Source organism: Humulus lupulus, chromosome 6, assembly GCF_963169125.1.
Source record: "Humulus lupulus chromosome 6, drHumLupu1.1, whole genome shotgun sequence".
In the NCBI taxonomy this organism is placed as follows: Eukaryota; Viridiplantae; Streptophyta; class Magnoliopsida; order Rosales; family Cannabaceae; genus Humulus; species Humulus lupulus.
The window spans coordinates 173,847,750-173,871,005 of NC_084798.1; the positions used below are offsets into that span (position 1 = coordinate 173,847,750).

General features: G+C 36.1%; 1 non-coding gene across 1 annotated transcript; it reads right to left on the minus strand.

The window, feature by feature from the left end:
- Positions 1-5,745: 5,745 nt before the first annotated feature.
- Positions 5,746-5,852, minus strand: LOC133787316 (small nucleolar RNA R71). Its single transcript, XR_009872344.1, has one exon. It is a non-coding gene; the product is annotated as a small nucleolar RNA R71 (small nucleolar RNA).
- Positions 5,853-23,256: the final 17,404 nt, after the last annotated feature.

Below are 23,256 nucleotides of genomic sequence, written 5' to 3' on the forward strand. Positions count from 1 at the left end.
TGTCAACTCTGTGACATTCATGATTAATTCCTAAAACCTGACACATGAAGTGTGGTCTAATCAATAGGTAAGGGGGATAATGGGCCGCACGGCCCAACCCAGTCGTGGGCGTCTGAATGCGCACGTTCATGCTGCGTGTCCGAGAAGTCAGGGATATATCAGACACGTGATGTCTGATATATGCACGTTTACCTTGCATGGTTGACTTTATAAAAGGTCAAAGCCTCCAACTCTAGCTCGTACCACGAGCTGGATGCTTCCCTTGACCTGTGGCCTTCAAAGTCCAGACTCAGTCTAATCTTGTCGAACCCTTAGGTTACCTCGAGCTAAGGAGGTAGGATCTTTCGACGGCAGCTCCGGTCTTGAGGATGTCCACGTGGTAGACATGATTAGGCCGTATCTCAGCTCGCTAACAGCCCGTGGGAAAATCAGGGCATACATTACTCATCTCAAGATAATTGGTTACCTCTCTTTGTACATGTTATTTAACCTAGCTCTAAGATTTTTCTTTTACATAATTGACAAAGATCAATCAAGTAACTGGTTACCATACTCAGTATTTGAAAAAAGAAATGTAAAATCTAAAAAAAAAAGGAAAAAAATGTTTATAATAAATAAAAAATAATTTTAAACACAATTCTTATTACAAAAAAAAAAATTGCAAAACAACCAAAGAAAAATTTATTATAAAATTAGTAATATAAAAAAATAAGCTATAAAAAAATAATAATCAAATTACATACCCTTCCAAAATAATAAAACTTGATTAAGAATAAAATTATGACATAAACCATTTTTCATACAAAAATATGGGAAAATAAACCCATAAAAATAAAAATTCTTACAAAAAAAGTCATAGATTAACCTTTTTTTTTTTAAAAAAAAAAACCATATTTTTACCCACTCTATTAAAAATCTCATATAAAATGTAATTTCCTCAATGTTTATAATCAGAAATTTTTCTAAAAAATGAAACACTTTTACTTTATTTTTAAATAAAATACAACCACGCTTTTTATAAAAACAGGAGTTCCATTACCAAAATACGATTTAGTAAAATAGTATAAGATACCAAACTTTTAGTATTAACATCAAAAAGTTTGGTACAATTATACCCAATATATTGAAGATCTCAAATTAGAATAAAATCGTAAAGTATAAAAAATGAAATAGGATTAGACTTTGTTTTTTTTTTATTATTAATAAAAAGCAAAAGCAATAAAATATGCAAGTTTTTTTATACATATATAGTTAGAATTAAGATATTAAACCCCTTAATTAAAAAAAATATTAAACGAGATAAAGTATCAACATAAAAAAAAAAGTAGAGTAATGATATGTACCATTAAGTGAGTTCAACCAATCCAATCCGCAAACTTTTTGTTATAATTAAATTTAATCTACACTTTACTCCAAAATAAATAGAATCCAATCCGCAAAAGTATGGATTGTATATATTTTTTTTAAAGAAGCAAAAGTATTGATTGTATTGGTTATTTTAGATTAAATACCTTTTTTCTCTTCTAAATTTTAAACTATTTATTAATTTTGATATTTTTTTACTAAAATTTATAATTTTAATTATTGCAAAACAAAATTAATAATCAACATTTATTTATATAAAAAATAATTTAAATTTTACATATTAACAATTTAAATAATAAAATTGAGTGTTACGGCTACATTTAAATTTGATACAACACAATTAAAGTTCACAGAATAAAAAACTAACATAATTTTATTTGTTGAAATAAATTTTATTATATTACTACTATTTTTTGTATCAAATATATTAAAACTTTAAATTATTATTTCTTAATTAATTTTTTTTTTTAAAATTACATATATATACATACATAAAGTGGGAATTGGATTGAATTGAGTTAGTTGGTTACTTGAAAGTGCATTTAATCCGCACAAGTGCGGATATTCATACTTTGCATATTGGATTAGATTTGATTGAATTAGTTAGATCTTGAACACTCCTAGTTCACATAAAATATACATCAAAACATTACACACACTGATGTGGTACTGCTTTTTAAAACATTAAGTCTTATCTTAAATAAATGTGACTATCCAAAAAACTATCATGTCACTTAATGCAATATTTTGATACTTATTTAAAGTGACATATCATTCCTAAAAAAAGTATGCACAAAAATTGTAGAAAGGTAACAAGGAGTCGAGAGAAAAGCATAATAATGACCTCAACTCTACTAACAAAGAACACGACTCTGCAAAATATGCTCGCTTAACATAAATAATAAGCTCGGTACATTTAGTTTACACTATTAGCTAGAAAATTGTATTTATATAAAAGTATTTTATGGTATTGCATGTACACTTATAGAAGAAAGAGGAGTCAAGCTAAAAAAAATTTCTCTAAGAAAAATATAATAGAATAATCAAGTTAGGTTGTTCTACTAATAATTCACATATTAAGTTAGGCTAACCTGTTGATAACTCTACAAAATAGAGTTATTTTACCATGTTTTACATGCTAATTGTTGCTTAGTTAATGAGTTTTTAATTAACTTATTAAGTTTTTATGTAATTTTTAATTTATTAGTCTTATTGTAGTTTTCAATATTTTTATATGTTTTTATAGATATATTATTATAATATGTTGTAGTTTAATTATTTAAAATTAGTATTGTTAGTTTGAATGCTAAAAATATGATTTTATTGAAATTAAATGTTATATAAATTAAATTTTAATTAATGTTTTCATGGGAGTTATATGATATATTTTATTAATGAAAATATTTAATTTTAATTTAGTTTATAATTTATTTTGTAGGAAAATTATTGCCCTTGAAAAGCAAGAAAATCAAAGGAAAGATGGTAATTTTGAAAGAAAGTAACAAGAAAAATGGTGTTTCTCCAAATGCCCACTAGGCCCAAGTCAGCCCAGCCCAAGTACCAGGCCCACGCCTGGCCCAACTCAGCTGCCTTCAGCAGCTCCTTTCCTCCGCCTAGCCAGTCCCTTGCACGATAGCTTCACAAGCAGCTGCCCATCTTCTCCTCAGCATTCATCTCCATCAGTAGCTTCACTACACAAGCTGCCCAGCCATGCGCAGCTCGCCACCTATCCCCAACAAATCAGCTTCACACTCCAACAAAAGCCATCATCCCAGCCATCATCACACTCCAACAAATGCCACTGTGCACCTGCCCAGGCCCATTAGCTTCACCAATTGCCAGCTTCGGCCCAGCTCCCAGCCCATTCGGCCCAGTCACAGACCAGCCGCCTGTCTAGCCACCTGCATTTATCTTGAGCCCACAATGTCCCCTATGACAAAATTGCCACCTTTTTACCCATTTTCTACACACTTTTTACCCCAAAATCATCATCACTCCTACAATTTACCCCTATTTACCATATTATTATTAATTTAATCAATTTACTTAATTTAAATTGATTATTTTAATAATCTTATTTTGGCTATAAATAAGGGTTTTGAAGACCATTTTGGGATGCTTAATTTTTGGTTACCATCTTTTTTCTCCCACTTTCTCTCTACCATTCTCTCTTCCATTTGGGTTTTTCAAGAGCATTTTGCAAGTATGTATGTCATTTATTTTGTAATTTCTACTCTAGTTATGTGCTTCTAATCTTTTTCATAAGATTATTAAGATCATGATGAAGCAACTTGTAACTAGGTAATATTTATGTTGTATGTTGATTTCCCTTGTAATGCAACAAAGTCTATGGATTTTTCTTCTTCATATATTTCTTTCATCTTAAATATCTTGTATTTTAGATTGTTAGAACATATTTACACTTTGTTCTTCATTAGTGCATAAACATGATATTCTTTGTGTAAGATGTGTCATTAAATTGTACACATCCATGCTTAGAACAAAAATAGTATGTTTTGCCTTATAAATAATGTTCATTGATTTATTTGTTATTTCATTAGATTGATTTACACTAAATGCTTTGAAACTATAATTGTGAAAAGTGAAGAAAAATCCTATCTTTTTATAAGAAATTTGTGTTTAAAATTATAAATCTTTTTTGGAAAAGGATAGTTTAAATTATTTTAACTATCACTAAAACTTGGGAATCAATATACTAATAAATATTATTAAACTTACATTTTGTGGATTCTAGTATCTTAATAATCTTTTCTTTTAACACTTATTGTCAAATCATTATTGGTTTATTTTCATTCTCTTAAATAGCTTTATTTTACAATCTTTTAGTTTATGTTCATAATATTAAAACTCATCAATCTTTGGAACTAGGTTAGAATTTATTACTTTTGATTTACAATAGTTTTCTTTTTGATTTTAGACAACTCATTTGGGTTCGACCTCGTGCTTACACGAAAACTATTCTATAAATACGATTCGTGTGCTTGCGAGTATAAATTTTTAAACATACCCGTTTTGGGTCCACCAAGTTTTTGGCGCCGTTACCGGGGAGTTGCAAGAGAAAAGAAACAAAATTTATCTCAAGGTTAGTAAATTTTTCTACTAGTTATTTTAATTTTTGCACTTAAAAAAAAAACTAAAAAAATATATATCTATAAAATCTAAAAAAAAAAAAGATAAAAAGAAAATTTGGGACGGTTCTACCACCCTTAAAAAATATATATACTTATATATTTATATTTATTGTCTTTTTTTAGTTGACGGCACTTGTGCCTCCTATCTATCTATTTAATTTTTATAGTTGATGGCACTTGTGCCTCCTAATTTTGTTGAAATTTATCTTGTTGTTATTTTTATTTTATTTTTGCAAGTTACTAGTTGATGGCAATTTTGCCTCCTAGTCTTTTATTTTATATTTTAGTTGATGGCACTTGTGCCTCCTAATTTTTATCTTATTTTTGTTATGGTTGATAGCATGCTATGCCTCCCTACTCTTGCCTAAATTTTAGTCTTATTTAATTTTGCCTTATTTTTCTTTACCTTTTATCATATTATTCTATAATTGTGAAAAATACTTGAAAAAAAAAAAAAAAACCTAAATCTTGTCCTCTCACCATAAGCAATTTTTGCTTAAAGGAAATTTGACCAAAATTCCCATCCGCCTCTACTAATTAACCTCGGGGAGTTGTTAGTAGTGCGCGAGTAAGTGGAATCAAATAGGCTTGGGGACAAGTAAACCATAAGAATTATTGTTGTGAAATCTCTAAAAATTCTAAGTATGCTCTGTGGTTGCGGTTTTAACTGATCTTCCACATCAGAAAATTTCTTGTTTGAGATTATCCTTGTTGCCTTGTTTGTGAAAATTGTATGCATCATTGGGAACGTAACTCTAAAAAACGATTAGTAAAAAGACGTTTATCTTTGTTTGAAATTGAAAGTGTTAGTAAAAATTTGAGCATCATGGAACCTATTGCTAATCCTGTTGATGAAAATGTTGTGCCTGAAAAAACTTTGCTTGAATATTTTGCACCTATTTCATCTAATGCTCCTTCATGCATTGTTTTACCTACTACTTCTGCTACTCATTTTGAGCTTAAACCCGCAATCATTCAATTATTGCCATCTTTTTATGGGTTAGATAGAGAGGATCCTTACATGCATGTCAAAGATTTCTTAGAAATTTGCTCAACATTTAAATTTCAAAATTTTTCTGATGAGTCGATCAAACTAAGATTGTTCCCTTTTTCATTAAAAGACAAATCAAAAGCTTGGTTAAATTCCCTTCCCACGGGGTCTATAACTACATGGGATCAACTTTATAATAAATTCTTACTGAAATGTTTTCCTATGTCTAAAACTGATAATCTAAGGAGAGAAATCTCCGAGTTTTTTCAAAAAGATAATGAAGAGTTTTATGAATGTTGGGAAAGATTTAAAGATTTATTATTAAAATGTCCTCATCATGGTTTTGAAAAATGGAGACTTGTAAAATATTTTTATGATGGTTTGACTCCCTCTAATCGTCAAATGATTCAATCTATGCATACTGGAAAATTTTTAAAATTTCAAGGACAAGAGGCGTGGGACGCCCTTGAAGATTTATCTGTCAATTCACAACAATGGAATTATTTTGATCCTAGGTCTAGGTCAACTAATTCACCAAAAAGAGGAGGAAGGTATGAAGTAAAAGAAGAAGTAGACTTAAGGACATCTTTAGATAAATTAGCGAGAAAAGTAGAAGCTTTAGCCATAAGCCAAACTATAAACTCTCCAATACAACCAAGAAAAGATGTCTGTTCTATATGTTCTAATCCATGCCATAATGCCCAATCCTGTCCTTCCTACCAAGAAGCCTTTTCTGAGGAGGCCAATGCTCTTCATTCTTATGGGAAACCAAATGATAGCCCATTTTCGTCCACCTACAATCCAAATTGGAGAAACCATCCGAACTTTTCATGGAGACAAAACCAACCCCAAATGAATCAAGGGCACCAATACAACACACAAAACCAAGCTCATGCCCCACAAAATCAACCATATCCGCAACAAAGAAAACCTTCCTTAGAAGATACTTTACAACAATTTATGCAATCCACCCAACAAATTCTACAAAATCAATCTCAATCTATTACCAAACTCGAGACACAAGTAGGACAACTCGCCACTGCTTTAGATGATAGAGAAAAAGGAACATTCCCTAGTCAACCTATCCTTAATCCAAAAGGTCAATATGAGATAGGAAAGTCTAGTCAGAATGGAGAAGTCAAATCAATTTCAACTCTTAGGTCCGGAAAGAACATTGTCAAACCCGATTACATACCCGAGGTTGAAAACGAAAAAGAAAAAGAAAAGAGTCAGCCTTCTAGTTCTAATCTCAATGACTCATCAAACAAAGAAATTCCAATCCATCCTTTCATTCCAAAAGCCCCATTCCCACAAAGATTACTTCCAATTAAAAAAGGCGGCCAATATAATGACATCTTAGAAGTTTTTAAACAAGTTAGTATCAACATCCCTTTCTTAGATGCCATTAAACAAATTCCTGCCTACTCCAAATTTTTAAAGGATCTTTGTACTGTTAAAAGAAACACTAATGTTCCTAAAAAGGCGTTTTTAACTGAACAAGCTAGTTCCATTATCCAATATAAGAGTCTTGTTAAATATAAAGATCCTGGGTGTCCCACAATTTCATGCATTATTGGTGATCATTTTATTAACAAAGCTTTACTTGATTTGGGTGCTAGTGTGAATTTATTGCCTTATTCTGTTTATAAGCAACTTGGTCTTGGTGAGCTAAAACCTACCTCTATAACTCTTCAATTAGCCGATCGTTCTGTGAAAATTCCTAGAGGCATTATAGAGGATGTTTTGATAAAAGTTGATAAATTTTATTTTCCTGTTGACTTCATTGTTCTTGATACTCAACCTGTGGAAAATATGCATGCTCAAATTCCTATCATTTTAGGTAGACCATTCTTAGCTACATCTAATGCAATCATAAATTGTCGTAATGGTGTTTTGAAATTATCTTTTGGAAATATGACTGTTGAATTGAATGTTTTTAATGTTGCTAAATCTATTGAGTGTGAGGAAATACATGAAGTTAACATGATAGATAGCATATGTGAAGATGATGGAAATGACTTACTTGACTTTTGTGAAAAATACTTTGGTATGAACTTGCATGTTGATGACTCTAATGATGATGTGAATTCTTTGGTAGAGCCTATACCCTTAAATGAAACCAAAGTTGAACCTTTTTCACCCTTAGATCATGTTCAATCAATTTCTGAGTCTCCAAAGTTAGACCTTAAACCTTTACCAGAAAATTTAAAATATGCTTTTCTAGGAGAATCTGAAACTTTACCTGTTATCATAGCATCCGCTTTAGATAAAGAACAAGAAGATAAGTTGTTAGATGTCCTTAGAAAACATAAAGAAGCCATAGGTTGGACCATTGGAGACATTAAAGGAATTAGCCCATCCATATGTATGCATAGAATCCATCTAGAAGAGAATGCTAAAACCTCTCGGGAATGTCAAAGAAGATTAAATCCAAATATGAAAGAAGTAGCTAGAGAAGAGGTCATAAAATTGTTAGACGTAGGTATCATTTACCCTATTTCTGATAGTCAATGGGTTAGTCCAGTTCAAGTTGTGCCTAAGAAGTCTGGGATCACAGTTGTTGAAAATGAGAAAAATGAATTAATCCCTACTAGAGTACAAACGGGGTGGAGAGTGTGCATAGACTATAGAAAGCTGAATAATGTTACTAGAAAAGACCATTTTCCATTACCTTTCATTGATCAAATGCTTGAACGATTAGCTGGCCATGCATATTATTGCTTTCTTGATGGGTATTCGGGATATAACCAAATCCCCATCGCCCCAGAAGATCAAGAAAAGACTACTTTTACATGCGCTTTTGGGACTTTTGCCTATCGTCGCATGCCTTTTGGATTATGTAATGCACCTGCGACTTTTCAAAGGTGTATGATTTCGATTTTTTCTGACATGGTTGAAAGATTTCTTGAAGTATTTATGGATGATTTTTCTGTGTTTGGTTCCTCTTTTGATGAATGTTTGCACCATCTTTCACTTGTTTTAATTCGTTGCAAAGAGAAAAACCTTGTGCTTAATTGGGAAAAATGTCATTTTATGGTTAAAAAAGGAATTGTTTTAGGTCATGTAATATCTTCTGAGGGAATAGAAGTTGATAAAGCTAAAGTTGATCTTATTTCAAAACTTCCCCCACCTAAAACTGTGAAAGAAATTAGATCATTTTTAGGCCATGCCGGTTTTTATAGAAGATTTATAAAAGACTTTAGCAAAATTTCTCGGCCTTTATGCCATTTACTTGGAAAAGAAAATGCTTTTGTCTTTGATAATAATTGCCATGTTGCCTTTGAAAAATTAAAAAATTTGTTGACTACGACACCCATTATTCGACCTCCTGATTGGAAAATACCTTTTGAAATAATGTGTGATGCTTCTGATTATGCTATAGGTGCTGTCTTAGGACAAAGACTTGAAAAAATACCTCATGTAATTTACTATGCTAGCAAAACTTTAAATGATGCTCAATTAAATTACTCCACAACCGAAAAAGAATTGCTTGCTGTTGTTTTTGCATTAGAGAAATTTAGATCTTATCTGTTAGGGTCTAAAAAGATAAGATTTTTCTTCACTTTTCAAAATTATAATTTCAAAGCATTTAGTGTAAATCAATCTAATGAAATAACAAATAAATCAATTAACATTATTTATAAGGCAAAACATAATATTTTTGTTCTAAGCATGGATGTGTACAATTTAATGACACATCTTACACAAAGAATATTATGTTTTTGCACTAATGAAGAACAAACTGTAAATATGTGCTAACAATCCAAAATACATGATATTTAAGATGAAAGAAGATATTTGAAGAAGAAAATTTCATAAACTTTGTTGCACAAAATTGGAAATCAACATACAAAATTAATACTATCTAGTTACATATTGTTTCATCATCACCTTAATAATCTTAAAAAGATTAGAAACTCATAACTAGAATAGAAAATACAAACTAAAAATTACAAACATAAATAGGAAAATTTGGAGGATGAACCCCCAAAATTTTCCTCTAAAAACTCATAGAAAATTTACAACAAAAAAGAAGAAGAAGAAGAAGAAGAAGAAGAAGAAAATTGAGAGGTCTTGAAAGTGTAGAATGTGTAGTGTGGTAACCTCCTCTAAAATTATCCCTAAACTCCCATATTTATAGCCAAAAAAATGGGTATTAAAGTAATCAATTTAAATTAATTAAATTGATTAAATTAATAAAATATGGAAAATATGGGTAAATTGTAGGGTGTAATAATGGTTTTTGGGTAAAATGTGTAGAAAATGGGGTAAAAATGTGGCCTTTTTAGACATAGGGGACAAGTGAGCTTTTGTTGGGCTCAAGGGGAAATGTTTGGGTTTTGGTGGCTGTGAGCTAGCTGAAGGCTCGTGGGGATTGCAGGTTTTCGGCTGGGCTTTATGGGCCAAGTGAGGTGCCAGGTGTGAAGGGTTGCTGCAGCTGGATTGGCTGGGCTGAAGGGCTGTGGGCTGAACATTGCTGGAGGCAAATGGTTGGCTGGAGGGAGCTAAGTGGTCAGCTAGCGTTGGCACATGGAGGCAGGCAGCTGGGGTCTCGTTGGCACGTGGAGCTGCATCAGGCGTGATTGCTGAAGGGAGCTGAAACTGAAAGGTGGGAAGAAGCTTCAGGTGGGCTGGCTGTAGGAGTCTTCATGGGCCTGGTATGGGCGTGGGCTTCAGCTTGGGTCTGGGCAGATGGCAAATGGCTGGAGAGGAGCATTTGTTTTCAAAATTGCTATTTTTTTTCTTTCTTTCTTGAAAATGCCACACTTTTTTTTTTCTTGGCTTTTCAAACACCAATAATACAACAAACTCCCTACAAAATAAACATAAATTAAATCATAATCAAATATTTTCAATTATAAACTAAATCATATTAATTCATTAAAAATATTAATTAAAACTTAATTTAATTTAACATTTAGTTTCAATAACACAACATTTTTTTACCCCACACTAAACAACAATAATTTAAATAATTAGCTACAATATTTTACAACAAAATAACTATAAAAACACACAAAAATCTATAAAATTAAAATAAGCCTAATAAATTCAAAATTACTAATAAATTACTTAAAAACTCAAGAATTAAGCAACAATTAGCACATAAAAAGTGGTAAAATAACTCTATTTTGTAGAGTTATCAAGGACCTAGCTAGGGACTCAAGGATTTGAGCTGGAACTTTGGAGATTAGCCCAGTATTAGCTAGAGGATCCAAACAAGAATTGAGTTCAGTTTCGAATTACACTCTTGGTCAATAAATTTTGTAGTTTTGGTTGGGTTCTTCACATTGAAGGTTGAATTGAGGCTGAGGACTTGCGAATTAGCTCAGTAATTGTTTGGTGGACTTGTTCTTCAGTAAAGGTAAGCTTGTAATGATAGTTTAGCATTTGAATTCTAGGAATTTCTATCTGTTCTAGAGGTTTATAAGCTTTTGGGTTTCAAGGATTGAAGTGGGATTTTGATGAGTTTCTAAGTTAGGTTTTTGTTGGGTTTTGCTGCTGGGAATATGTTAGAGTGTTTGCGATAATTAATTTATGTAATTGGGATGGTTTTAGGTTTGATTGAGTGAGGTTTGGTTGCTAGAAGTGGGGTTTTTTTCTGGGTTCAAAGGGGTCGGGTCGCGACTCTATTCTTGATGTGCCGCAGCCCTCTAGAGTGTTAGGAGTGTGTCCTAAAAGCATGTAAAAGACATTTTTTTATTTCTATGAATAAATAAATACAATGGTCTATTATTGTTATATTTAGATTATTAAATTATTGTTTGAATAATTTTGTAAATATCAGAAAAATTCCATATTCATTATTGAGGATGTGATCTTGTATTAGTAAGAGAGAATTAAGATCACATGAATGAATAAAAATAGTCAACAACAACAAATTAAAGTTATGGAATTCTTTAATTGGGGTTGTAAGTACGATTTGCTGAGTATCATGTTGTAGAGTCCAAGAACTTTACTTACCTAATTGTTTAGTAGTATTATAGTATGTTTAGTGTTATCATTGTTACTTTGGATTTTTGGTTCAGACCGGGAGTTATTTGGACACTCATAGTAGTACTTATAGATTTTCTAAGTTTAACCTATAGTTTAAGAATATTAAGTATAACCTAAGGTTTGATTAATGTGTCTGATATTAAGGATTATATTATTATATTATAAGGTTTAGACATCAACCAATAGGATTTTAAGCACATGTTTTGAATGGTAATTAAGGATTAAGTATTTTTGAGGATTAAATTAAATAAGGGTAAAGTTTGAATGTTATAGGGTCAGTCAGCAGCTTTGAGTACGTTGAGGTCTTAGTCAAGGCTGTTTACTCCATTCAAACTTAGCTAAAAATGTGTATATTCGTGTTTAAATATTCAGCGTATGCCGATATATTGCAGCTATAGGGGGCGATATGTCGCAGCACGTAGATACGGAAAACACGAATCGATGCACGGTCGCCTCGGGAACAAAGGTCCAGGCGATATATCGCCTATAGGGGGCGATATATCGCCTCCACCAGCATGAATTCAAATACATTTGAATTCTTTTCCCTTCAGCCATTCAAACTCCTTCAACAGTCCAGCATCTTCTGAACGAGTCTTCAGCCTCTGCTGAACGATTATTCAAATGATTTTCACTTAAAAAGCCATTATTTTTATTCAAGTAAAATCAAGATATTTTCATTCCCAAACTCTATAAATAGGACCTAGTACCCAGCCATTATTCACCATTTTCTCTAAGTTCAGAGGCTGCTAGTGTTAAGTGAGTGTGAGAGTGTAAACACTTGGTTTGGGGAAAAACTATAAGCTTAAACATCATAAGCTTATCAAACACTTTGGGAAGTGAGTGCTATAGTATTTCGGTGGATGTTAGATTGGTCTTGCAATCTTTGAGGTAAACCCAAGACTCTAGTTCTTTTCTGTATTTTTATGTTATTTCCTTTCTCAAAACCTTCTACTCAGTCCCCTAACCTTATTCTTATTTTGGTTAGGGAATCCAAGCTTTTAAGCATATAAGTCGGTAAGTATGTTTTCTATGGTTTAGTCTTTCCATCTCTTTCATTTCATCTCCTTTCTTTAGACTTACTCTTTCTTATGGTTTTAGGAGTGTTCCAACAATCCCAACTCAGTCCATAATCTCGGTAACTTTGGTAAGGAAATAGGCTAGAATCAACATGTTATGTGATTATGTTATGTTATTAAAAGTGTTATGATATATGTGTATGTTTGTAGGCTTGGGCATATGACCCATATGACTAACAAGACCCCAAATGGGTTATGGGCATATGACCTACTTAGCTAGTAGGACCCCATTAACCCCATGGGCATATGCTTGTTTAGCCTATGGGACCCCAAGTAATAATGGACATTATAATAAGTGTATGTTATATGTGTTATGTTAAGTCTTTATGTTTTCTTATGAAATTATGTATGTGACTTTGTGTTAGATTTTCCTTACTGGGCATTAGGCTCACTCCTTTCTGTTTATGTGCAGGAAAATAAGTTTAGAGGCGGAAAGATTCGTGACGCTTGGAGAATGTGTATCGATGATGAATGGAGTCAAGGGGCCGAGCGTTATTCGATTCGAGGATATAGTCTCCTTTTATGTGTTTTTTATGGTTTTTATGTGTATTTTCCGCATTATTATGTAATGTCTTTTATTTTAAATCTTGTTTTGTTTTAAAGACAATGGGATCCCAAAATCCTTCTTAGTATTCTGTTTATTTGTAAATAACTCTTATTTTCAAGTTACTCAATAAATTATGGTATTTTCGTAAAAATGTAAGTTTTATGTATAGTTTCGATAATGGTCCAATTAGTCTAGATTAGTGGGTCATTACACATGTTGATACAAATAATCTAGATTCAGATTATTGATGTGGTAAGACATCTCGGTAAAGGTGCTTTATATAATATGATTATATATGACATGGACAGATATGAATTAAAGTCTTTATCCAAAAACCATTTAACAATAAAGACTTGTAATTCATATCATAACTGATGATCATTTATAGATCAACCTAAATCCTGAGTGTTCATGAACTCTTGTTCGTGTTTATTAAATCTTTTGATTCATTCGTTAAGGTCTCTTCATAAAATGAGGCTAATGACTTTTGTTTTGGAGATTTAATATCATGGATGGCTGGGAACATGTATCAACAATACAGAATCTAATATTTCCTAACGGATCGTATATTAGTTTCCTTAAGGGTTAATTCTGGAACTGAATGATTTTGAGCTCAAATCTATAATTAGATTATAGATTAATTATTGTGACAGTCAGAATCCCGTGATCCATAAGGGGAAAGACCGGGTAAGCTGTGCAATCCCACACCGCCTGGGGAAGGTCAAGTGTAATGATTCTAAGACTGTGTAGGTATGAGACTACATAGTTGAAGATGGCTTAAATGGATTGATGGGTACTACCTATATCAAGAAGGTGCATCTTCTTTTCGGTAGCCCATCACTTGAGAACTCCACGGTTAAGCGTGCTTGGCCTGGAGTAATCTAGGGATGGGTGACCTCCTGGGAAGTTTTCCCAGGAAGTGTGCGAGTGAGGACAAAGCACGCTGGAAAGACTTGTCTTGGTTTGTAGGGCCAGTCGTCATTCCAGAAAGCAGTTAGAAAGGTAAAATGGTAATTGTTCCATTCTAATTTATAAACTAATTAATTAGAGGGTTGAACTATTGTAAGATGGTTATATCAATGGACGACTTAAGATAAGATTTCTGTAAAAGTATATCTATAACATAAAGAGTGCAATTCTGAATTTATAGTGGAGAAAAATCATAATTAATAAATTAACCATTATAATTAAAGAGTTTAATTATTTAGTTTCAATTTATTGGAGCTTAATGTTATAGGTCCATAGTTCCTGAAATGGCTCAAACAAACACTGACAAAGGTAAATACAAAAATGGGCAAAAGGACTTATTTGATAAGTAAAATATATTTTCTATGCATCAAACATAATTATTGTATAATTATGTGTAATTAATTAATTATTTGATTTAACAAAAATATAATTAATTTTGAATTAATTTATTTTTGGGATTTTTGGTATTTAAATAATAATAAAAATTGGGAAAAATCACATGCCATCCCTGGCATGTGGTACACATGTAGCACAATGCACAGTCACTGTGGTACATGTGTAGCACAGTGCACAGTCACTGTAGATTGTGCTACACGCATAAGAGACTCTGAGCAGTTTCTTGGTTTCACAATTTTAGTTATTTAAATATTAAATAAATAATGAGATATTGTAATATGATTAAAATATTATTATTTAAACAAAATCTGATAAATGATTAGTTATTTTCAAATTGTTTAAAATAGCTAATATTTTATTTTTAATATATTGGATATATTAAATATAGGATATCAGTTTTTCAGAACGTAACTTTTCAGGGATAGAAAAATATCTTGAAATCTCTCTCAGAGAAAGAGAACAGTGATACAAACAAAAGTTACTGTTCTTCACAAAACCTAGGTCCAAATTTTATCAGATCTCATGTGTTGAGAACATCTGATAAATAGATTTTGCCTATTATTTTGTATAGAGAGCCCACACTCGTTCTTTGTGTGCTGAGAACATTTTGAAAGATCTTGATGTGAGATCTCAAGGATTTTTCCATACAAAAAGATAGCAACAAGGAAGGACCTGAGGCAATTTTCTATTCATGTCTTTGATTCAATATATATATATATATGCATGTGAAGAAGTAGATCTAGAAATCTTGTGGGATTAAATTAAGAATTTGATTGTTGTTCCGCTGTGTATAATCTCTGATTTGATTAATAAAAACCAACATAGAGGAGGTGGGAGCTGAGGAAGAAGGGCGGGCCGTGGCATGGGGAGTGCTGGGCCGCAGCCCATGTCTATTATTTAGTGAGGCTGGTTGTGAGGTTAAGACGGGACTAAGGGTTCCCTATTCTTATATACATTATGTAAGGTGGTATTATGCCATGTGAATGTAAAACAAACGGCCAAAGAGTGCCGGAGTTTATATTGGCACACAGGGCGCGGCTCAGCCACTGGTAGCTGAGGACAACTTAATATTCACTGAACTCGGTTTAAGCGAACTGGAGTCAGTGGGGTAAACAGAGGGTGCGATCTAAGGGCGTCGACCCTAATTAATAAATAACCCGATTATTGATATTGATTTGATGAACTTGGTATGATGAATGTCTGATTATGTGAATGCTATGGATTGCTGAGTATATGGTTGTGCTTATGGATTATCTGATTATTGTTCTTGTTCATGTTGTGATATTATGGTTTTCTTGCTGGGCCTTGGCTCACGGGTGCTACGTGGTGCAGGTAAAGGCAAGGGTAAGCTTGATCAGCCCTGATTTGGAGAGCTCCAGAGGCAGAATGTACATGATTAGCTGCTCGGCCGCCACGGTTGAGGGAGGGATAGGAACATGAGGACCTTAAACGTCTGTTTTGCCCTTAGAGTGTCCAATTAATGTTTATACTCTGGAAATTTTGTAAACTGTCCTTCAAACGTTATTTCTTTTGGGATCCTATGTACAAAATGTTTATTTATATGAAATGTATCTTTTATGACCAAAACCTTTTAACCCTAGCTCATAAATGGTCTTAGCGACACGTTTTCAACTAAACAACTTGATTAGCAAGTCTTATGCTTTTATAAACACACAGTGTAACGGTCTTGGCTACCCAGGGTGTTACAACTTGGTATCAGAGCGTCCTAGGTTTAAGGGTTCCTGAAGACCAGCTAGACATGTATATTCGCCGCTAAAGACAAGCTCGACTCAGGTTTTGGTAAATGTGTGTACATGTTTATATGCTTGAGTGATTGGAAAGAATTATGGTTGTTGTTATCTGTTGGATTAATAAGTAGCATGAGATAATGATAGGGCCTGGCCCTTGACTGCTGTGTGATAATATTGAGGTGTGCTTATTAGCATTTCCATGCATGTAAATGAATATCTGAAATGATTACTTGTATATTGCTGATATATGGATGAATACATGGATAAATGTTTATATTTTCATTGCTGTATGATAATGTTGAGGCATGCTTATTAGCATTGTTGGTGCATGTGAATGAGTTGTTATGTCTTGATTATTTTTGTTTGGTGGATCATGGGAAGGCTATTACCCTGTCATCATAGTCTGATTGCCGAGTCGTTGATTACAGATTAACTTGGATAGCTATGCATCCAAGGAAATCTATGCAACTAGCCAGCACTAGATCTGAGACTAGAGATGATGACCAGGGCCAGAACCCTCTGTCAGTCCCTAAGAATTGGTAGCAGATTATGGCAGAAATGCAAGCGCGGCTTCAGAGCCAAGATGAATAGATTTGTCTTCTGAGGCAGCAGGCTCCATAAGGGAGTGCTGCACCCATCATGCCACCTGTAGTGGCACCAGTTATTCAGCCAGTGGAAGTTGGAAATAGGTGGGAGTCATTGTATGAGTGGTTCCGGAAGCAGCATCCCCCAACCTTTGAGGGAGGACCTGATCCACTGAAGGGCAAACAGTGGATGACTATGATCACTGCTATCCTAGACTTTATGAGGGTAGAAGGTTATGGCAGAGTGGCCTGTGCCACATATATGCTGAGAGAGGATGCCTGCATTTGGTGGGAAGTGGCATCACAGACCAGAGACGTTACTACACTGAGTTGGGATGGATTCAAGGACTTGTTCAATCAGAAGTACTATAATGTTGCCATCATGGCAGCAAAGGTGAGTGAGTTTGTGGGGTTGATACAGGGCAACATGATGGTTACTAAGTATGCCCTGAAGTTCGACAGACTTGTGACGTTTGCACCAGATCTTGTGCCTATAGATGCCGCTAGGCAGGACCGATTTATCAGAGGGCTTAATGCTATGATAGCCCAGGATGTGAGAATTACAACAGTACCTGGGGGAATGACCTATGCTCAGGCTGTTGAGAAGGCTCTCACCGTTGAGGAAGCGGAGAACAAGATTTGGAGGGAGAGTGCTGCAAGGCGAGAGGGTCATAGAGCGGTGCCTCCATACTTTGGATCTGGTAGGGGCGGAGGCCCCAGTGATTTGAAGAGGAAGACCCCTGACACTTCGACCACTACTGGTCCTGATAGAAGGGGATGGGGTGTTTAGGGTGGCCGTCAGAGAGGCAATGACACATGGAGGAGTTACCCAGAGTGCACGAGGTGCAGAAGACGCCATTAGGGCGAGTGTCGGGCCAAAGCCTGTTTTGTGGGCGGGACAGTGGGACATCTCAAGAAGGATTGCCTAATAGTGAAGAAAAGGGAAGTAGGGAAGTTGGACAGCTTGACTCCAGCTTAAGTGTTCACCTTGACCCAAGCAGAGGCCGAGGCTAGTCCCTCAGTGGTGACAGGTCAGCTTTCTAGCATTCATTTGTTTCTAGGATTGGCTCTCCTTTTACTGTATTGATTGACTCTGGTGCTACACATTCATTTGTTTCTAGTAAGGTGATTGATAGACTATGTAGACCTAGTGAGTACTGTACTGCGGGGTTTGGGACTATATTGCCTACAGGGGAATTGGTAGTTTCTAGGAGGTGGATTAGAGCACTGCCAGTGGTGGTTGATGGTAGAGAACTTTCAGTGGATTTTATTGAGTTAGACATGGAGGACGTTGACATGATTCTAGGGATGGATTGGCTGGTCAGATATGGGGCTACTATTGACTGCAGGAAGAAGATGGTGACTTTTGAGCCTGAGGGAGAGGATCCCTTTGTGTTCGTGGGTATGGTATGTGGACCCCGTATACCCATGATATTAGCGTTGAGAGCCAGAGACTCATTACAGGGAGGATGTATAGGTTTCCTGGCTAGTGTGGTGGATACTACTAGAGTCTTGCTAGTAGGGCCAGGAGAGACTAGATTGGTTTGTGGATTCTTGGATGTATTCCCTGAGGATCTACCAGGACTGCCGCCGCACAAGGAGGTTCAGTTTGTTATTGAGTTGGCACCAGGGACAGAACCAGTATCAAGAGCACCATATAGGATGGCACCAGCAGAGTTGAAGGAATTGAAGATACAGTTGCAGGAACTTCTGGATTTGGGGTTCATCAGACCTAGTTACTCACCATGGGGTGCTCCAGTTTTGTTTGTAAAGAAGAAGGATGGGACTTTGAGGATGTGTATAGACTACAAAGAATTGAACAAGTTGACCATCAAAAATAAGTATCCTCTACCAAGGATCGATGACTTGTTCGATTAGCTGCAGGGAAAAATGGTGTTCTCAAAGATTGATCTTTGATCTGGTTATCACCAGCTGAGGATCAAGGATGTGGATATACCGAAGACGGCCTTCCGAACGAGGTATGGGCACTATGAGTTTTTGGTCATGTCGTTTGGCTTGACTAATGCCCCGGCAGCCTTTATGCACTTAATGAACAAAGTGTTCAAGGAATTCTTGGATCAATTCATCATTGTCTTCATCGACAACATCTTAGTGTACTCCAGTTCAGAGGCAGAGCACGAGCAACATCTTCATCAGGTCTTGTAGAGGTTAAGGGAACATTGGTTATATGCCAAGTTTAAAATGTGTGAGTTTTGGCTACCAGAAGTGACCTTTCTTGGACATATAGTCAGCGCGGATGGGATCAAGGTGGATCCATCTAAGGTAGAGGCAGTGAGGGATTGGCCGAGGCCAAGGAATGCCTCAGAGGTTCAGAGTTTTCTCGGGTTAGCAAGTTACTATCGGCGGTTTGTGGAAGGGTTTTCGAAGATTGCGGCACCGATGACAGAATTGACACGGAAGAATCAGAAGTTCATCTGGTCAGAAAAAGTGTGAGAACAGTTTCCAAGAATTGAAGCGATGAATTATTACTGCCCCTGTGTTGAGTCTTCCTTCAGAAGAAGGAAAGTTTGTAGTATATTGTGATGCATCAAGGTTAGGTTTGGGCCGTGTGTTGATGCAGAATGAGAAGGTTATAGCTTATGCATCACGACAGCTGAAGGAATATGAGCAGCGGTATCTTACCCATGATCTAGAATTAGCAGAAGTGGTATTCGCGTTGAAGGTGTGGCGACATTACCTGTATGGGGAGAAGTGCGAGCTATACACTGATCATAAGAGCTTGAAGTATTTCTTCACCTAGAAGGAGCTGAGCATGAGGTAGAGACGTTGATTGGAGTTGGTAAAGGACTATGACTGTGATATTCTTTACCACCCAAGGAAAGCCAATGTAGTGGCGGATGCATTGAGCTGGAGGGGCTCAGGGCAGTTATTTAGTTCTGTTGAGATTTCCAGAGAGTTGGCTGATGAGATGACCAGGGCAAGGATAGAACTGGTGGTGGGCCAATTAGCCAATATTACCTTGCAATCAACCCTATTAGAGCGGATCAAGGAGGGTCAATTGGTAGATACGCAGTTACAGGAGATTAGGGAGAATGTCTTGGTGGGGGTAGCTAAGGACTATTCTATTTCTGAGTTTGGTATGTTACAGTATCAGGGGCGGATTTTTGTTCTAGCTGATGTAGGAATTAGATGAGAGATACTAGATGAGTCCCATACTACGCCGTACTCGCTTCATCCAGGTACCACGAAGATGTATCAGGATCTACAGACATTATATTGGTGGCCTGGGATGAAGAAGGGTGTAGTGGAGTACGTGGCCAAGTGTTGACCTGCCAGCAGGTGAAAGCTGAGCATCAGCGACTAGCGGGGTTGCTTCAGCCTTTGGGTATTCTTGAGTGGAAATGGGAGGATGTTACAATGGACTTTGTGGGAGGTTTACCTAGGACTGTGGGGCCTTATGACTCGATATGGATGATAGTGGATAGATACACCAAATCAGCTCATTTTCTTCCAGTGAAGTCAACTTATACCGTGAATCAGTATGTAGAACTGTATGTGAGGGAGATTGTACGCCTCCATGGGGTTCCTAAGTCTATTGTGTCAGACTGGGATCCTATCTTCACCTCCAAGTTTTGGGGTAGTTTGCAGAAAGCTACGGGGACTCAGTTGAGGTTTAGCACAACCTTTCATCCTCAGACTGATGGATAGTCTGAGAGGACGATTCAGGTATTGGAGGATATGCTTAGGGCATGTGTGATTGACTTTGAGGGATCTTGGAGTAAGTATCTCCTGTTGATTGAATTTTCTTATAACAACAGTTATCAGTCAATGATTGGAATGGCTCCATATGAGATGTTATATGGGAGGAGCTGTAGATCACCCATTCATTGGGATGAATGGGTGAGATGAAGTATTTGGGGCCGGACATGGTTCAGAAGACTAATGAAGTTATTGAGAAGATCCGAGCTAGAATTCTTGCTTCACATAGTAGACAAAAAAGCTACGCTGATCCTAAGCGTAGGGACGTGGAGTTCCAGGTTGGGGACCACATATTTCTACGATGCGAGGGGTGACGAGGTTTGGGAAAAAGGGCAAGCTGAGCCCTCGATTTATTGGACCTTTTAAGATCCTAGAGAGGATCGGGCAGGTGGCTTACAGGTTGGCTTTGCCATCATCAATGTCGAGAGTTCATGACGTATTCCATGTCTCTATGCTTCGAAAATACGTCTCAGATACGACACATGTGTTGAAGTATGAGGACTTGGAGTTGCAGACCGATTTTTCTTATGAGGAGAGACCGGTTCAGATTTTAGATCGAAAGGATAAGGTTCTACTAAATAAGACAATTCCTCTGGTTAAAGTGTTATGGAGGATTAGCAGGGTCGAGGAAGCGACCTGGGAGCTTGAGTCAGCAATGCGGGATCAATATCCCGAGTTATTCAGGTAAATTTTGAGGATGAAATTCTCAGTAGGAGGGGATAGTTGTAACGAACCAAAATTCACTACTAGGGCTTAAGGGTCTTGATTAGTGTGCCAGGAGGGCATAATTGATTTATATGTGAATTAAATGATTTTAATGTATGATTCTGTGATAAGCATGCTTATGTGATTATATGTTATAATTGTGGAGACCACATTATTATGTGGATATATTTGCAGCATGCGACTTGAGGCAATCCTAGGGAGCCAATTAGCAAGAAAGTCACAACGGAACCCAATACTTGACTCAGGACGAGTCAAGGGGTATTTTAGGTATTAGATATTTATTTGGGTTATCAAGTTATGAAAATAAATAATTGGAGATATATTTGAGGTTGGGAAGTTTAGGAGGGAATAATGGGGAAATTTACCATTTTTCCCTTGGGGACGTTTTTGGCACCCCGAGCTTTGAGATTAGCTTAAGTAACCTAAGTAAGATAAAACAAAACCAAGGAAATGCAGTACAAACACCTAAACCGACCCTTCCCTCTTCTCTCAACTCTCTCTTTCTCTCTCTCTCAAGGAAGCCATTGAACCAAAGGAGGACCTAGCTAGGGACTCAAGGATTTGAGCTGGAACTTTGGAGATTAGCCCAATATTAGCTAGAGGATCCAAACAGGAATTGAGGTAAGTTTCGAATTACACTCTTGGTCAGTAATTGTTTGGTGGACTTGTTCTTCAGTAAAGGTAAGCTTGTAATGATAGTTTAGCATCTAAATTCTAGGAATTTCTATCTGTTCTAGAGGTTTATAAGCTTTTGGGTTTCAAGGATTGAAGTGGGATTTTGATGAGTTTCTAAGGTAGGTTTTTGCTGCTAGGAATATGTTAGAGTGTTTTCGATAATTAATTTATGTCGTTGGGATGGTTTTGGGTTGGATTGAGTGAGATTTGGTTGCTAGAAATGGTGATTTTTTTTGGGTTCAAAGGGGTCGGGTCGTGGCTTTGTTCTTGGTGTGCCGTGACCCTCTAGATCAGGTGGGAGCTGAGGAAGAAGGGCGGGCCGCGACATGGGGAGTGTTGGGCCGCAACCCGTGTCTGTTGTTTGGTGAGGCTGGGCCTCTGGATGGAGGCGGGCCATGGCATAGAGGGCTTAGGGCCGTGGCTCTTAAGGGCATTTTTGGCCTTAAGGAGGTTTTAGGTGCGAGAATCTAACCTAGGGTGCTCGAGATCGATTCCATTACCGTGCTTGGTGGAATTCATTGTTTCAGAGGATAGAAATTGGTCTAGAAATATTTATCCAATTATTATTGATGGAATCCCTTATCTTGGTTGTGACTAGGTGTAAGCTAGGGCTCGGGAAAGGGATCGTGCTCAAGGGTCATCTCTCGTAATCAGAACACTTGGAAGTAAAGGTAAGAAAACTGCACTCGGTTGTGAGTTTAAAACGGGACTAATGGTTCCCTATTCTTATATGCATTATGTAAGGTGGTATTATGCCATGTGAATGTAAAACAAACGGCCAAAGAGTGTCGGAGTTTATATTGGCGCACAGGGCGCGGCTCAGCCACTGGTAGCTGAGGACGACTTAATATTCACTGAACTAGGTTTAAGCGAACTAGAGTCAGTGGGGTAAACAGAGGGTGCGACCTAAGGGCATCGACCTTGATTAATAAATAACCTGGTTATTGATATTGATTTGATGAACTTGGTATGCTGAATGTCTGATTATGTGAATGATATGGATTGCTGAGTATATGGTTGTGCTTATGGATTATCTCATTATTGTTGTTGTTCATGTTGTGATATTATGGTTTTCTTGCTGGGCCTTGGCTCACGGGTGCTACGTGGTGCAGGTAAAGGAAAGGGTAAGCTTGATCAGCCCTGATTTGGAGAGCTCTAGAGGCGGAATGTACATGATCAGCTGCTCGGCCGCCACGGTTGAGGGAGGGACAGGAATAGGAGGACCTTAAACGTCTGTTTTGCCCTTAGAGTGGCCAATTAATGTTTATACTCTGGAAATTTTGTAAACTGTCCTTCAAACGTTATTT